Here is a 16,921-nt window from a genome sequence, read left to right as displayed (position 1 = left end):
CCACGCAGCACAGGTTGGACCGATTAGGTCAGTTTAGTAATTCCAGAAGATGCCATTTAAAGAAGGCAGAGAGAAATATAAAACACACAAGTTTCTTTATGGACTTCCCAACAACAGTCTGAAAAACCCATCATCAGAACAACTACGAGACAGATCAATAGATAGATGGATTCAGAAGATCGGCTGATAGATAGAAGCGTTAACATGATGTGATTTGGTTGCTCAGTGAACGCGAGGTGACATCTCTTCAGAAACTCGATCCTATCACTTAAATAGCTAAGTGTTTTATGTAGAAAATGTTTCCAAATGTCTTTCCAAAACTTCCCCGACCGCACCAAAGAAACACCACAGTAATATTGTATTTCATCCACATTCTCCTGCGTGATTGTCTGACTTTAGTGTAATTGCATCAGAAAAGTGGGCCTTAGTTTTCCTCTGACATGTGAGAATGCTTCAGATCGCCGAGCATTAAGGTCTCTTATGCTCTTTGAAGGTGGAAAACTTTGGCTGTAGGTAACAGTGTTTCAGAGCAATGAGCTCAGAGCTGTGAAGAGCAGATCTGGGTTTGCCATGAGTTCTCCTATAGCTTCTGGAAAATGACAGATTATGACTTAAATGTTTCTGTTGTGCATGATTTTTTGGTGCATGTATTAAAATAAATAAATAAATAAATAAATAAATAAATAAATAAATAAAATTCTTCATAAATCTCTCCCTCTCTCTCTTTCTTTCTTTTTTTTTTAATAAAAACAAAATAAGCAAATAAATAATTAAATTGTGTTGGATGAACTAAACTCTGCCCTGTACTTGTTCTTGTTGTGCATGCTGTTTCATTCAGAAATATGTCAGCTTACAGAAATAAAAAGGGTTTTGAATGCATTTCATGTTGTTGGATTAATGTTCTTACATTCAGATTTCTCAAAGTCAGAATTTTGTAGTGACTTCTTTTATTGCATTGCAATTTTTCTACTTGCACGCAAATTGCATTTTATCAATTGTGGCTGCATTATTTGGAATTAATTTAATGAGCCAATATGGAATTGTCAATTTCCAGATTTGTTTCTAATAATAAATTAAAAAATAAATAAAACAAAAAAATAAAACAAACAAACAAACAAACACTATTCTGCTGTAACTGACAAATAAATATAAAAGACAACGGTGTCCTACTTAAGGGACAGATCAGAGTTGAGTAGTGTGTTCACTCTGAGTGTCCAAACCCTAACTTTTTGAGAGCAACAACAACAACAACTAAAGCTATATGCATCTGTTTCAAAGCTATAGTGAGCTGAGGCCACATTTTAAGGGGTGATTCATCTCTTCCTATGAAAGTTGCTCCTAAAGGTATCCACTTAACAGTTCCAAAATGCATTGCAACCGTCTCCATGAAAATGTAATTTATTCAATACTGAATAATGTCTTAAGAAACAATTATATTAAATTAATAATACACAATTTTTACTTATTATTTGTGCTGTGTATTTGATTGCTTTTTATGTTTTTAGCCAAGCATATTGAGTCTTTGCAAATCACATTTACTAATTTAGCAGATGCTTTTAACCAGTGGACCTTTGGCCAAATTTCCCACAAGAGAAAGACATTAATATGTGTTGAACTTTTATGAGCTCACTAATATATAAATGAGCTCAGCACTACCATCTATGAACCAAAAAGCCCAAAAGTCAGATTCTGATTTCAGGGCTGCTTTTACAGTCGAAGGTTTCTCAAGGTAAAGTGGCAAGGACAGCGCAGCTGTTTACTCCTCAATGCTTTACTGCACTTATAAACACATTTGCATAATTTGGTTACTTGCGTACTAAATCAAAATTCTGTTCTTTATACTTAGAGCCCGGCCTCTTAATTTGCAATCAGGAAATGCTACAAAGGACTTTTGTCGAGTACAGCAAATCAACAGAACGGCAAATGAGCGCTGAAAAATGAGAATGATTTTGATAGCCCTGCGCTCCTGCCCTCTCGCCCCCACCCAGCCACTTTACACATAATCTAGTAAAGATTAAAAAATAACTATCATAAAACAGGCATTCCCTGAAAGTAATCCACCTCCACGCGCCTCTCCTGCTCGCTCTGTCAGCCTGTATTTTAAACAGTTCTAATCATATACCTTTGTGGACACTTAATTAAAATTACAAAACCAATTTTAATCTGTAGTCCAATTAATATGCAAATATATGCAAATGTAGCGAAACAAGGTGGTGATTAAGTTAAGAACACTCTCCTTTAAGTGTGAAAACAAACCCTCTTTTTTTCTCCTTCTCTCTGATGGATTGTAATGTTTACTGGGCTCATGCTGAGCTGCAGAAAATAGCCTTTCCAGAATCATCTTTGAGAACGCCGGCGCGTCTGTTAGCGTCCTGTACATCGCTGCATCGTTTACGCTCGTCGCAGTCATTCAGATAAAGGTTGTGACAAAGTGAGACGAATGTTACTGAGCTTTTTAACATGCAAGAGCTCTAGGTGAGCGCTGACAAAAGGATGGCCGTGTTTCTAATTAGGCCTCGGAGATATTCGTTCAAAGTCATCTCCGGAGGGGTCCGTTCAGACCAGGTAATGACTAGAGCTCATCATCAAACGGGTTTTGTTGAGAAAGTGGCTGGGAAAGGCCACAGAAGTAAACTTTTATTTTGCCCTTCCCAATTATTTCATTCCAGAAGGTTAAAATGACACTTTCCACAAACAGTTTGGCTGAGTTTCCACCTTACGCACTTAAAAAAGACGTCTATAAGTCGAGCTTAATTAGAGAGGTTTCTGACGAAACGGCCAAAACAATGGGAACGACAGCAGACGAGTCCACAATTTAAATCCCGGCCGAGTCACGCGGGGCTGAGGCGTCTGTCAGACTCTAATTAGTTGTGTTTGAGGAGAAAACGTTCGTTTTTCCATTCCTTAACAAACCACAGAGAAACGAAGGCATGCAAATGAAGATCTCCAACCCAAACACAGAACACATACATCACACAACTAATGAGAAGCTGGAACTACTAAACAAAACCACTGCACTTCATGTTAGATGTGCAGGTAACGGCTAAAAAAGCGAAATAACTACGCAAATCTGCAGGTGCAAAATACTATAAAAAATAATGAATAATGAATAACTGAATGAATAACTTGAAACTATACAGAACACAAACACATTTGTCTGAACACATAATTTTAGACTGCATGCATTTATGAATACATTATGCACTTCCTGGATTACTGTTTCTCTGTTTGCTGACTTTTATTTCAAATTTAGTTTTATCATTATCATTAGTTATGCATTGTGATGTTATGAACTCATCTTTTTACATTTCTTATAAATTATTTGTTGTGTTTCTAACTAAAATAAATAAATTAATAACTGAACAATAAATCTTTAGATGACGATTAATTTTTGGGGTGAATGAGACATTTTCCAATTAATGAAGGAACAAATTCAAATTCCTAAAACAAAGTTGCGTTACTTAAGACAATATTTAAGACGAAAGTAGAGGGAACCAAAAATCTAAATCAATTTTTTTTTCTTTGCATGACTGCGGATGAGCTGTAAATCAGTAAATCATGTGTTATGTTAAACTTTTTAAACACTTCCCCATATATAGTGTTGTTGGTGCTGGTTAAACTCTACACAGATGAGTGCATTTGCAGTGATGTTGTGTTTTTAATAATTAGCCGTTGACACTCAAAATCTTATTTTGTACAAATATAATAGTTTGGTGCTTTTGGGGTGTTTTGTGTAAATGCATAACCAGACAAGCTGCTGTTAAAAATGAAATGCATATTTGTGTCGCCTCTGGAAAGAACAACCACAACGAGGCCTCAAGAATATCTCTATTCTTTCTCAAAGACAGCAATGAAAGAAGACCTCAGCAATCTCGCGTGTCACAAGAGATCTCGAGAATCCTGCAAACTTGTTCTCAGATTTGCCAACATAGCAATGTCTGTAATCAAATGTCAAATATGAACTCATCAAACATTTCTCACCAAATGATCTGAGCTGCTCTCCACATTCGTTTTATAGCTTTATACTTTACTGGATGATGACTAGTGACTCTTTTGAGACTGTTTTATTTCTCCTGAAGAATTTTAGGAGACAAAGTTCAGTGGAAAATGATTGAGAACTCAGTTGAGTTTCCTGAGTTATGAAGGAGCAACCTCAATAAAATTGTCATCTGTTCACAAACACACAAGCATTCAGCAGAAACCTGTAAATCTGAGCTGAGCTGATGTACAAGACACACACACACACACACACACTCACACTCACTCTTACACACACTCTCTCTCACACACACACACACACACACACACACACTTACACAAACACTCTCTCTCTCTCTCTCTCAAACATGTACTCACACTCACTCTTACACAAACACACACTCACTCTCTCACACACTCTCTCTCTCTCTCTATGTCTCTCTCTCTCTCTCACACACACACACTCTCTTACACAAACACACTCTCTCTCTCTCTCTCTCTCACACACACACACACACACACACACACACACACACACACACACACACACACTCTCTCTCTCTCTCTCTCTCTCTCTCTCTCACACACACACTCACACTCACTCTCTCTCTCTCTCTCACACACACACACACACACACACACACACACACACACACAACACACCACACCACACACACACACACTCCTCTCTCTCTCTAATATCCCACCCAACACTCTCTCTCTCTCTCTCTCTCTCTCTCTCTCTCACACACACACACTCTCTCTCTCTCTCTCTCTCTCTCTCACACACACACTCTTTCTCTCTCTCTCTCTCTCTCACACGCACACACTCACAGTGGCGAGAGGATGGAGCTTTTCAAACATATCAAAAGATGGATGGATGTGTGTGGAAGCGTAAGCGCTGTACGAGACGAGACACGTGCAGAAAGGTATTACTGATGGTGCTGTCGACTCGCTCCACCGAGACTTTCACTCAATAGTCATTTGAAAATGAAATCAGTAGGTTTGACTGAGTCATAAAACTGATCGTTCGCAGCCGAGCGAGGCACTTAGGACGAATGCCAACAAATATCCCATTTATTAATCAACAGCAATTTCACTGATGACTTTATCTCTGATTGGATTAAAGATCAATTTCAAAGTCAAAAATCATTTGATCTAATTCTCTTTATTGGTAATAATCTGACATCGTCCCCGAGCGGCAACCAATCAAAACGCTCATTGATTTTTAGCCGACTGAGCTTTAAATGCAGACACACTGAAGCCACGGTGTTCAGACTTTAACAGATCTTTACTCCGTGACCCTGATGTCAGAGATCATCATCCTGAGATGTTTTAGACTCGGAGTCAAGGTTTAACACGGCCCTGTTAGCACATAAAAAAATAATAAAAAAATAAATAAAAATAAATCTCTAAAAACCTTACCAATAATAAACAATCCTAGAATGAATTGCATAAAATACTACTATTTTAGGGACACAATCAAACCAGTCCTTTTAAGAAAAGCCTGTTCACTTGATTTTCACAACATATTTTGAGCATGCAAGACCAATTCTTATCTAAAATCTCCAAAACTTAAAAAGTCATGTTTATGTAACACATTGAAAATCAACAACAGAATCTGATATGGAGTGTCCCAAGAACATTGCTTCTTATGCTCTTATAAGTGCAGTTATAAGTGTGTGAGAAACTACATGACCCAAACATTTTAAGTATTAACATAAGAACTAAATCCAACAAAATAAACTTCTGTGAGGACCGCATGAATAAACATCCGGTGACTTGTCCATGATACGTGCAAGGAAACCAGGAAAGGACTGTTTACATGAAACAAACTCCACTTACGATGACACATAACCAGAACACAATCCACCTAGAAAAAATAATACAACCAATAGATAGTTACTATTTGCATTCTTATTCTCTAACAAAAGACTTTAACAAGCTTCACATTTCTGCTTGTATTTCTCCAGAAAGTATCACCTCAAACATTGTACAACAACTGATGATGAAACCATTTTCACTCAGAAATTTAGCAAATTTCACAAATAATTACAAAGTGACACATTAAATAAAGCGTGAAATCTTGGAAGTAGAAAGTGGAATAGTACTTTCTTGTAAAATACTATGTATTTGAAATATATTATAATCTATATTTTATTTATTTAATATATTTAATCTCTTTTCTTATTTTTTTTTATTTTTATTATTTTTATTATTTTTACAAACTGAAAGATGATTTTTTAAATTATTTCCTGTGGTCATCTACATCAGTGTTGATAGGTTTGCATCCTTTAAGGACTCTTGTGTTCATCTGCAGTTTTCCTTAGTAAAAAAAAATAAATAAATAAAAACAGAGAAAGAGAGAGAGAGACCTTGGGCAGACAAAATCCTATAATAATCTCTGATCGTGTTCGTGTGGTTCTCCAGAGGTAAAGCACAGCATGATAAAATATACATAACATGTTAAATTTTTCACTGTGTACATAGTTTTTGGCGAGTGTGAACACTGAGGCTGTGTATGACATGCTGTTTACAGCCGTAATATCACTGCAGCCACGAGTCTCTAAACACTCACAATAACCTTCAACTCTCTCCTCTTCATCACTCACACATCAAACCCCCAGATTCACACGCTCACATTTCTTCCTTTCTTTTGTGTCTAGAATTTAGACCTCATTTGTTCTTTTTTTTTTTCTAATAAAACAGCCATTTCCTTCAAGTATTGCAACATGTTTAGATTTTATTTGTTGTTGTGGTTGTTGTTGTTTTCATCATAAAAGAGTTTTCTTTTAAATTTAAGTGCAGCATGTCAAGGGACAAATCTGTTTGCGACTGCGAGCATCATATCACTCCAATACTCTTCTCTCTGCTCAAAGTCCTCATGTTAATGAAAATATCAGCACCACCACAGTTTACATACAAATATATTTACAAAGAAGCTCAGAGGGGGAAAAAAAGTTTGTCATTTTCTGAAATAATCTGCAATGTTAAAGCATTTTTAGCAAGTAATAACAGAGAGTTGGGTGTATTATTAATGTATTTGGTTGTTCTGAAGTGTACAGGATGGATGCTGATCTGAAATTAGACCACCATAAAAATAAATCAAGAAAAAAAAAAAAGAAATATCCCAAAATGATCATTCATAAGTAGAAAGAGGGGATTTTAAGCATGTTCACACTGGTCTTTTTGTAGTAATTTTCACTGTATAACTCAAGAAAGGATGAAAAAGAAACATAAAAGTGGTCCAAACTTTTACATTATATTTCAAGGCTTCTGAAATCATGATAGTTCTGTGCGAGAAACACAATGAAACTGAAGTAGCTGTTGACTGAAAAAGTTCCCCTCCATCACAGCTTCAAATCTCATTACATGACTCTCATTTACAAACAAAATGACTTTCTGTGGGAACCAGCAACGTACCACAGCCGTAGAGCTAGAAGTCATGTTTATTTGCCTGACCCCTGTGCTTTGGTGCTCCTGGTCAAAAATGACCAGCTTGTAAATCTCTTATTATGATGTAGTATCACGTAATACTGGATTCAGCTCGTTTCTATAAATAAGCAAAAATTTTGCATTTATTTTTGGACTCATTGATCTGAGCTCATGCACCTCAGTATTTGAGTGAAAAAAGTTTTATTCACCTCAAAAAGCAGGTGCATAAGCACAGATCAATGAGGCCTATGATCAGCTAGGTCAAGAAAATAAATGAAAAATAAATGAAATCTGTGCAAAAAAAAAAGAGATAAAAACATTGAATCCAATATTTTGGTAATAACATGCAATTTTTGTAGGCTTGTCATTTTTTTTTTTTTTTGGAGGTTTTGTGAGCTGTAAGTTTAAGTGCAATGCAATAACATTAACTAGTATTTTCAGGAAAAAAAGAGAACCCCCTACAGGTCAAAATGGCCAGAACACAACATGGGGGTCAGTGCATGGTCTTATTGTGCACCATTCACTATTCAACAGCATTCTAAATAAAAAAGCAATCATCCATCCGTCTTGTTTTCAACTCCTCCCTTCTGAGCAAAACACTTTAAGAATTCTGCTTCATGTTGACAAAGTTATCTATTCCTTCAACACCTCCCCATCCAACAACAATACAACAAAAAAGCAAAGAAACTTCAAGTGAATCTGAAAGCGCTCTGTTTAAGAATAGTTATTGTGTTTCTCTTTCTCTCCCTCCGTCTCTGTGCTTTAAATTATTCCTCTCTTTAATAGCATCAGATGCGTGACAGCACCTTTGTGTACCTTCATGCCGGCCGTACTGTGGGAATTGGCTGCATCCCGAGCTCTGATTGGTTCAAAGTGTCAGCGGCGCTTGATGTGGCGCATGCTTTCTTCCCGTCTGTCTGCTTCTATCCTATCAGCGGCGTCTCTCTCTCTCCGTGTCTCCCGTGGAGAGCTGATTTGCGGGGAATCGGCCCTCTGTTCTTCAGGCCTTCAGTGGAAGCGTCTCTTCTTTTCACTCGTGAGGGTTTCCGTATGCCTCGCTCTCTCGGTACCAAATCGCCTCTGGCAAAAGGAACAATCCTTTGACTTCTTCAGTCTGTAGTTGTCCATGATCAAAGCTTCCGTAAGTCTGTCCTGACAATCCCATGTGTGCTGGTCACGTCCCTTTGAATCTATCACTCTTTACAGACGGATGTGAGGACACAGCCTGTTCTCCTGGTCTGTGACTTCTGCATCAGATGTATCACTGCATTACACTATTTACAATACAATACAGCTTGATTATATACTGTATGACATATGCCTGTGACAATGGAATACACCTTTCAAAAGTTTTGAATAAATGCAATTTTTTAATGTTACTGAAATTAGTCTCTTCTGCTCACCAAGGCTGCATTTATTTGATTAAAAATAGGGTAAAAACAGCAAAATTCTGAAATAGTATTACAATTTAAAGTAAGTTTTTTTCTATGTGAGTATATGTTAAAGTGTAATTTATTTCTGTGATGCGCAGCTGTATTTTCAGCATCATTACTCCAGTCTTCAGTGTCACATGATCTTCAGAAATCATTCTAATATGATGATTTGCTGCTCAAGAAACATTTCTGATTATTATCAATGTTGAAAACAGTTGTGCTGCTCAATATTTTCATGGGATACTCTGAATTGAGCTCCTACTCAAGGTCCTACTTGGGAACTTCAAAATTTTGCGTATCTTGCAAATAGTATTCACACACAAAGTTTTAGCGCAGAATAAATAAACATAAAAATACAGTGTATGATTACATGACAGGGAACAGTCAATTTCTAATTAAACTGAACTGTTTAATTTTTATTGATCCTATATTGAATATTTACAATCAACATTTCTGTGTTTTTCATCATTTGTTTTCTCTTTTTTCCACTAAAGATGCATGATATACTATGATCCCTTAAATACCACCTACATAGGAAGCACACTAGGTTCTGTGTCACTCATTGCTTCATATATGAGTTGAATTTATCTCCACATCTCAGTAAAGCTGTACCTGCTTCAAAAACATGAAGAAGCATCATAATTATTCACTTTACAGCGAGGGTCCAACTATCATTCTTACATTGTACTATTGCTGCCATTGAAGCAAGTTTGTGTCCTAATCATGCATGTCTCGATAAAGCAACAAATGATGAAGTAATTTCTGTGTAATCAACAGGACAAGCCACATTTTGTCAATCAATTATTATAATTATTATTATTTTTATTTATTTTTATTATTATTATGCTGATTAGTCCCCCCCACTCTGAAATCTCATTGGTCCAAAATTCCACACAGCTGCATATTAAAATCAAATATCTCTTGTGTGGTTATAATTTATCATGCAGAAGTTCTGTGTTCAGTGTGGACTGAAATGCTTGTCACCGTAAACATACACAAATGCTTATTGTTACTTCTATTACTCAGAGATGGCGAGTGCTAATTTTGGCCCCTGTGTTTCAGTTCATGACCTTTCCGTTGATCATAATCAGCTTCCCTTCAGACACAAAAGAGCAACTTCCTAAAGCGGCACCTGCAGACTTGCTGTGAATGCGGGCCGCAGACGCACGAGCTGAAGCTGATGAATGGCTCTGTATTGTGCGTCCGTGGGGTTTGCTGTCAGCCAGGTCAGTCTCTATTAAATTAGCACTTGTCAATGTGGCCGCCGCTGATTGATAAATGGCTGTGTCAGAGAGACGAGAGAGTGGCGTATTGTTCGGCCCGATCGGAGAAACTCTTTGTGTCGAGCAGCAGAGCTGAAGCCAAAGCTGCTTTAATTCACTTTAAACTTTCATTGATCACATTGCTCGTCATTACTGATTCGGTTAAGAATGACAGCTTCAAACACACACACAGAGTTGTGAATGACGTTTTTGTTAGTCTAAGAATTCTCAATTTCTTTCTCTCTCTCTCTCTCTCTCTATATATATATATATTATTATATTAATATACTATATATATATATATATTAGGAAATGTCATGAGGTTATTATTCATTTATTTATTGATTTATATAAAAAATAAATGAATAAATAAATAAATACATAAATAAAATTTTAAACTATATATAATCCAAAAATAAATAAATAAATAAATGAAAATACAAATGCACCAAAAAGTAAGTGATGCCACCAGAATTTTCTCAGCTATTCATTTAAATTAAATACATGATTTAAAAAAAATGCAAATGAAGATTATTGGAGTACATTTTGTAAAACACTATTTCATGTTTAATTCAATGTGTTACTACCCATTTCTTTATAAACATCTGTGAAAGTGATAAGAAATTCCAAATTTCTTAGTAAATCCAACACTTTTTTTTTCAGTTTATGTATTTAAATTACAGACTTAATGTAACACTTCATGAAACTTTCAGATACAAGAGGCACCATTTCCTGAGAAGGGCCTGCATTTATCCACAAATTCCCAGCAAAGCTTGCATGAATTTAAATGTATCTTCTTCAGTATGAGGATTTGATCAACATTTGTTCGACCGTGCACGCCTCTCTGGCTGCGTATCATGGAATGATGCAAAAAAGGGTTAAAGATTGCCTGTGCAGAGGCTTTCTGCATGTTTCACGCATGTGTCTAAATACAAACAGACTTCAAAGACAGCAGCATTGAAAATCAGCGCACATTTTCACCTCCGCTCGCTGAAAGCGTTTGTGTTTCTCTCTCAGACTGGACAGAGCGTTGTCAGAGAGCCACAGGCCGCTGCACGAGTGTCAGCCATGCAAATAATCACTTACTTACACTCCCTGAGTTTGCTTTGGTTAAAGGAAATTAGCATCTGAAAATGAGCTGCAAAGGACTCTGGGCGAGAAGCTTGCATCACTCTTTCTCTCTCTCTCTCTCTCTCTCTCTCTGCAGCAGTTATTCTTCTCGAGACGAGAGGGAGAGTGAAAGGAAATGGAAAACATGAAAATCCCGCTCCTGAATATTGCTGCTGAATAACTGCTAAATTTATTTTGTGCTTGATAGAACATCATATCTGCAGTGTTGTTCTAATTTGATGACTTTCAAATCCATCTCGAGGTTTCCATCCAAAAGCACCTGTTTGAATCAACAACAGGCTGGAAATACTTGTGTGTTTCCCAGAAAACATAATCTTCTGTCAGTCTGAAGTTCAGAAATCTTTACTAAAATCCTTCCTTCTTTCCTTCCTTCCATGTGAAAACATTTGGTAACATTTGGACATGCAGGCCTCATCTTCAACTGTGTGATATATTTATTTTGAGCAGTCCGATCGCTCAGAGAGAAGCAGTGACTTTCAGTCCAGGATGACAAGAGCTTAACACTAAATTATGGGAGTGAATGAAATCCAATACTTGTTTTTCATTTTGAGAGGCTGATTCCAAAAATGGTGTCTGTTTTGCTGTTGCATGTCATAATTTCTCACAAAATATGATGCATTTAGTAGCATTTTTGCTTTTGATAACCACTGTTAAGGTAAAGAAGTCTTGTATTCTGCCTTAATCAGCAGAAAAACACCACAGCCATATTATTTCTATCTGAATATGAGACATATTACAACTATCTGCTCGATTCTCAGCACATTTGTACATGTTTGAATGACTTTGACAAAATTATTTGATGCCTAATCCTGATTTCCTTTGGAGATTGAAAGTTAAATGGCACATTTTGAATATTTCTTTTTGACATTTGACTGCTTGTTATTTTGGCAAGTGTATCAACATGCATAAAAATATTTATTCTTATTTTGTAGCGGGAAAAAGTACAAGATGGAAAACGTTATTGATAAGCATCATCGGCAAAAAAAATAAAAAAATAAAATAAAAAAAATGAGGAGAGAAAAAAAAAAATATTTATAGAGATAAATATAATTGCAATTCTGACTTTGTTCCTGGAAGTAAGTTCTGTTTTTTTTTTTTTTTTTTCTTATAATTGTGGGTTAATATCCCATAATTCGATGTTGTTAAAATGCAACACTTATCGTCGTGTGATTCTGAAAAAGCAATGCAACAGCTGAAGACATTCATCTGGCAATTGCATTTAAAAAGAGTGCGGGCTTCATTATCAGTCAAGCAGTTGATAAGTGAAAATGAAGAAACACACATCTGTCTCACAGTCCTGTGAGAGGACATGCTCTTCATGCTTGTAAGGGAACTGAGTTTTTTGGGGATGGGGATTCAGCTCTGAAAAGACCCTTCACTCATTCTCAACCGTCCTGAGCTCTTTATTCTCAAAGTACGAGACACTTTGATGAAGCTTTAGCGAGGAGGAAAACAATACACACACTGACTGCTGTTTTTGTGGTTTTCGCCAGAGTTTCTCTGCGTACCTAGATTTCAGCAGCTTGCCCGGCCGGATTAAAGCAGAAGCCATGTTTTTAATCAAAGTGTGGTGATCCCTGCAAGGAAATTACTGCTGCGAGCTCTTGGCACGGCTCTGTGAAGAGACTGCATCTACAGGCCTGTGGTCTGACCTGCAACGTCCGCACCCAAGCGAGACGTCATCCTGACCTCAAACAGGAGAGAAACCCAAGCAGGAGTCATTTAAAGCCCAGATCAAACACATCCTATACCTCTGTACAAAAGAATATTCATGAACAATATGTACGAACGAGTCAGTCCTGAAGCTCTTCATCTCTGTGACTTTAAAAGAAATCAATATGCTTCTGATTTTTTGAAGCACTTACAACAACAACAAGAATAATTAATAATGCTAATTGATGTTATTTCAAACTTTTGTTATTACGAATACTACCTCAGTTATTCATGTTAATAAAAAATGGATGAAAATATGTCAGTGCTGCTTTTAATATGCTCAGTATGTTAAATGCATACTGAACATATTAAAAGATGTTCAGGTTGCTTGATTTACTAGGTATGGGTATGAGTAAAATGTTAATATTTGTTTTATTCTGTAAAAGTCTGATAACATTTGTTCTCAATTTCAAATAAAAATATTGTCATTAAGAGCTTTTTATTCATTTATTATTATTATTATTATTATTATTATTATTATTATTATTATTATTATTATTATTATTATTATTTTAGAAAATGACAAGTGGCCAAAATATCAAAAGTTTGCATTTGTTGTATTTTAAAATCAGGGTTATTCCACCAAATGTTTATTTCTTAACTATTCTGAAGTAAAAAATAAATAAATAAATAAATAAATAAATAAATAAATAAATAAATAAATAGTATTGTGTCGTCTAAAATTAATATAAACATGTCCAAAAAATAAAAATAAAATAAAAAAATAAATATTAAATAAATAAAAAAACTGATCTTTTTTTTATTTTATTTTTTTATTTTTATTCCAGACCAAAATATATATGAAAGGTACAATGACCCCGTGAACTTATTGCCAAGAAAACATGTTTGAAACATTTAAATCAGACAAATAATATCCAGATATTTACCTCTTCACATTTAAATGCTGTGGGTTTAGTAATGTTGAGTTAAATGTTGTATTCAGTATGTTAAGTATGATGATGGTGAGATTGAGTGTTCAGATGAATGCTGTCTGTGTGTAGAGGCCTTGAGCTGGAACTCCAGCTCGTAACAGAGACTTTCTCTCAAATGTTTTACAGTGTTTAGTACTGATGTATTTGCTCTCCTCTCTGGCTCTGTTTCTGCTGCGCTCAGGACCGAGGCTTCTGGGAACTCAATAGGATCAGCGTTATAAGAGTGAACAGGAAGGAGGAAAAATCTTCTCAAGTCGTCTTCATCTGCGCTGGTCAGCTCCAGCTTTCAGGATCACACTTAAAGACTTAAGAAGTGAAGATTCAGAGCGAGGTGAGCTTTAAGCCACAGCCGTCTGATTAAACGCTGTGTATTTACACAGCAGGGGATTCTGGGAGAAAACGCCACCATCCCAGAGTTATTTACGGCTCAGATTCACCCAATCAGAATTATTATTCAAATATTAATGAGCGCGTGTTACTGTAGAATCAGTCGCTTTGTTTGTTTAAAGAAATCTGGCAACCGAATGTTTTCATACAAACAATTTTATGACAATAACTGTGGCACAGATAAGGTTACGTGCTTGATTTGTCTGGTTTATTGTGGTGCATTAATAATCAATTCTGTCCTTTTCTTTTTGCTGCAGAGCAGTGAAAGGCCTGCCGGTTCCTAAAACGGTCAAATAATTAACAGCGCACTGATGAAGATCATTTGGAAAATTAAAAATCATCAACAACATTTTTTTTTTTTTTTGTGGAGCACACGTCTTTTGTGCATATTAATTAAGCATTATTGTGAATAATTAGGTGGCCTCCAGTAACGAATCTTCAGCAAACAGGAGAACAGAGCTGCGGTGATTACCTCTGTGCATTTAACGTTCAGCAGTTATTTACCGTGAATATTCTGCTTTGATGAAGACAGAGAGCTTGTTTTGACTGAATGTCACAAACCTGTCATGTCGCTTTCACACCAAGAAAGTTATAAATATTATTATCGTAACAATATTATATTTTTTACAATTATTAGTATCACAATGATTATTATTATATTGTGTTTTACATATAAAATTAATACTTTTTTTTAAGAAAATGGCAATGGTTGCATATTTTTATTTATGCAAATTCAGGCATGACTTGATACAATCAATTTTAAATAAAATTTTAACAAAAGGTAATCTAAAGAGATTCTTAAGAATTAAGCGATTCAGAGTTTTAAGATTTTTTTTTTTTAAAAGTAGTAAAATTCATACATAATGATAACAAGGTAACCATTTTGCTAGGAAACTAATGGAAAAATATTGAAAATAGGGTTTATAGAATGAACTATTTTCTTTAATTAAAATATAATTTGTTATTTATTTTAATTTATTTTAATCATATGAAAACAATGGAATTATTACACATAATTAAAAAAATAAAATACATTTAAACTAAATAAATAGTCCTATAAATACACTTTTTTGTCCTTTCTGTTAAATAAAATATATTTATTTATTTTTATTTGTATTTTTTTTTGTATTTTTTTGTATTTTTTTTTTTTTGGGAAAACACATCAAAAAAAATATAATTTGTTATTTATTTAAATGTATTTTATTCATATGAAAACAATGGAATTATTACACATAAAATAAAATAAAATAAAATAAAATAAAATAAAATAAAATAAAATAAAATAAAATAAAACACATTTTAAAATACATTTTAAAATACATTTAAAATAAATAAATAGTCTTATAAATAAACTTTTTTTTTCCTTTCTGTAAAATATAATTTATTTATTTATTTATTTATTTAGTTTCACTATTTCCAGGTTTTGTTTCACTCTCACTGTAAACACTCTCATCCGCTCTCTTTCTAAAAGACACGTCACGTACGTCTGTAATGAGAAGACACAGCTTTTCATTAAATATGTATCAATATGTGACATGCAGAGGAATATGCTGGACAAATGTTTGGTGATTAAGAGAGAGATATGGCTAAATAGTGCTGCTCAGCGCTCATAAATCTGAGCTAATTACAGCTGTGACAGCAGACGCGCTAGAAACCTCTTCAGATGAACAGCGGCGGGTCGAGAGCGAAAGGGCAAAGGTCAACCAGTTCAGTCAGAATGGAGAGGAGCAGAGGAGGACTGAGGTGACCTACATCAAACAATGAGGAATTATGGGAAAGAGAGAGAGAGACTTCCTCGGGGAGCTCTGCGTCCGCTGCCAGGCTTCAGATGGAGGAGTTTTGATCTGTCGAAGGAGTCCACTCAAAAGTGTGCAGCCCTTTTGAACACAGACGGACCAAAAAAAGAGCAGAAACAGAGCAATAAAGGAGAAAAAAACCTCTTGTTTGGAAACAGCAGTGAAGGACATACCACTGATTCACAGACTTGTTGGCATGTGTGTTTGGTAATAGTTCATTAAAAAATCAACAACATGGTAAAACTTAAAGCCTTTCTGTAATATCAAGGAAACACTTCACAATGAGGTTTAATTTGTTAGGATTAATATTAAGAACTGCATTAGTTTGCATGAATATGAACTAAAAAAAAAAAAAAACACTTCTAAAGCATATAGTTAATTTCAACATTTAGGCTACCAACGCATTATTAAATTCAAAATATGTATATGAATGTATTACATTCAATAACATGAACTAACAGTCAGCATTTGTGTTTCTATTAACTAATGTTAACAAAGGTCAATAAATACTGTAACAAATATGTAGTTCATTGTTAGTTAATGTTATTATTACACATTAACTAATGCCCACTAATAAAAATCATCAATTATATGTATCAATTTATATCGCAATGCATTGATTTAAAAAAAAAATATATATATAAATAATTGTGAGCAAAGTTAAAAAGCATTATAATATAGATTCCTTTTTTCACATCTGAAATTGGTTGTATGGCATGTGTTTTAATGCATTATACTTTCTAAAGTTGTAATAAAAAGTAGGTAACACTTTGTTACACGTGCTTACTATTATAATAACAATACATTATGCATAATTACAGGCAAATAGCCCTAAACCAAAACCTAATCCTAAC

The sequence above is a fragment of the Cyprinus carpio genome, chromosome B6 (genome assembly GCF_018340385.1).
Source record: "Cyprinus carpio isolate SPL01 chromosome B6, ASM1834038v1, whole genome shotgun sequence".
NCBI classification, from domain to species: Eukaryota; Metazoa; Chordata; class Actinopteri; order Cypriniformes; family Cyprinidae; genus Cyprinus; species Cyprinus carpio.
Note: the sequence above shows the minus strand (reverse complement) of the source record.